The sequence below is a fragment of the Otolemur garnettii genome, unplaced genomic scaffold (assembly GCF_000181295.1).
Source record: "Otolemur garnettii isolate 467f Iridium unplaced genomic scaffold, OtoGar3 scaffold00011, whole genome shotgun sequence".
NCBI lineage: Eukaryota > Metazoa > Chordata > Mammalia > Primates > Galagidae > Otolemur > Otolemur garnettii.
Window position 1 is genome coordinate 24,857,725 of NW_003852406.1, and position 2,260 is coordinate 24,859,984.

Here is a 2,260-nt window from a genome sequence, read left to right on the forward strand (position 1 = left end):
ACTCCACCTCACTCAAACTTGACAGGTAAGACAATAAAATGTTGGGCAGCGCCTGTGGTTCAAAGGAGTAGGGCATTGGCCCCATATACCAGAGGTGGCAGGTTCAAACCTGGCCCCAGGCCAAAAAAAAAAAAGAATAAAATGTAAATTGTATTTGCACGATAAGGATTACTGATTCTTTTTTTTTTTTTGAGACGGAGCCTCAAGCTATCCCCCTGGGTAGAGTGCCATGGCATCACGCTCACAGCAACCTCCAACTCCTGGGCTCAAGCGAGTCTCCTGTCTCAGCCTCCCAAGTAGCTGGGACTACAGGCGCCCACCACAACGCCCGGCTACTTTTTGGTTGCAGCCATCATTGTTGTTTGGCAGGCCCGGGCCGGGGATTCGAAACCACCACCTTAGGTGTACGTGGCTGGTGCCTTAGCCACCTGAGCCACAGGTGCCGAGCCAGGATTACTGATTCTTTCACTATACTTTTATCTCCTGTATTTTGTGTGCTGCAGCTTTTCCCTAGATTTTAAACCAGTTTCAAGTGAATGCAAAGAGTGTTGCAACAGTTCTAGAAAGGCTCACTCTTGGTGGGTCTTCATGGCTCACACCTATAAACCTAGCACTTTAGGAGGCCAAGGCCCAGGCAGTGGATTGCCTGAGCTCAGAAATTTGAGACCAGCCTGAGCAAGAGTGAGACTCTGTCTTTACTAAAAATAGAAAAACTAGCTAGGTGTTGTGGCAGGTGTCTATAGTCCCAGCTACTTGGGAGGCTGAGGCAAGAGGATCAATTGAGCCCAAGAGTTCGAGGTTGCTATGAGCTATGACACCATGACACTCTACCCACAGGAACAGAGTGAGACTATATTTCAAAAGAAAAAAAGAGAGAGAGAAAGATAAAGGCTCTTGACCAGGCATCCTTTCTATGGCAGTGGATTTTCAAAATTTTTTCATATAAAATCGTATGTGGAAACCCTTTTTGGAGAAGAAATATATTTTTCTTAGTTTTTATTTACGTATTATTTTTTGAGACAGTCTCACTTTGTAACGCTGGCTAGAGTACTGTGGCATCAGAGCTCACAGCCACCTCAAACTCTTGGACTCAAGCAATCCTCTCGCCTCAGCTTCCCAAGTAATTGGAAGTACAGGTGCCTTCCACAACACCCAGCTCATTTTTCTATTTTTAATAGAGATGGGGGTCTCATTTTTTTTTTTTTTTTGAGACAGAGTCTTCGTTACTCTGGGTAGAGTGCTGTGGCATCATAGGTCATAGCAACCTCAGTCTCTTGGGCTCAAGGGATCCTCTTACCTCAGTCTCCCAAGTAGCTGGGTATGTAGGCACCCACTCTTGCAATGCCCAGCTAGTTTTTCTGTTTTTAGTAGAGATAGAGTCTTGCGGTTGTTCGGACTGGTCTTGAACTCCCGAGCTCAAGCAATCCTCCCAGAGTGTTAGGATTACAGGCATGAGCCACCACACCCAGCTCATATGTGAAAACTTTTATATTAATAAAAAGCCATTGAAAGCAAAGAGTGTCAAAGCCTAAATGCTCACCTATTCAGCTTATCCTGCCCTTCAAATTCACTTCTGCAATCATCTCTCCTAAGAGATGGATACTACTTATTTATTGACATACTTCTCAAAAAAGGTAGGGCATTCTGTAGGGAGATGTATATACATCCTAATTATTCTAACTCATCCAGACATACATTCACTACATTTTACAAAACAACCCTTATCCTTATAATGTATGATGCATTTTGATACTTTTTGTGATAACCAACAATTGATTTAGTGACTATCAGTAGTTTAAGACTTATCACTGGAAAACAATGCCCTAGGGCAGTGGTTCTCAACCTTGCTAATGCTGTGGCCCTTTAATACAGTTCCTTATGTTGTGGTGACCCCCAATAATAAAATTATTTTTGTTGCTACTTCATAACTGTAATTTTGCTACTCTTATGAATTTTAAATATCTGATACAAAGGGGTCACGACCAACAGGGTTGAGAACTGCTGCTCAAAGGTATGTATTGACTATATTTTCTGAACTAATCTTTATTGTTAATCAGCAAAAAAAAAAAAAAAAAAAAATCTCCATTTTTGAGAATGAAATCTCCTGTTGAGAATATATGCTCAGTGTCAGGGGCTGAGTGGACAATTTAGAGACTGTAAAAAAAAGGATCACATGGAGAACACTTCACAACTCCAAATAAAATCTTCTTGGTTTAGAATATAAATGGTGGCTCGGCGCCTATAGCTCAACCGGCTAAGG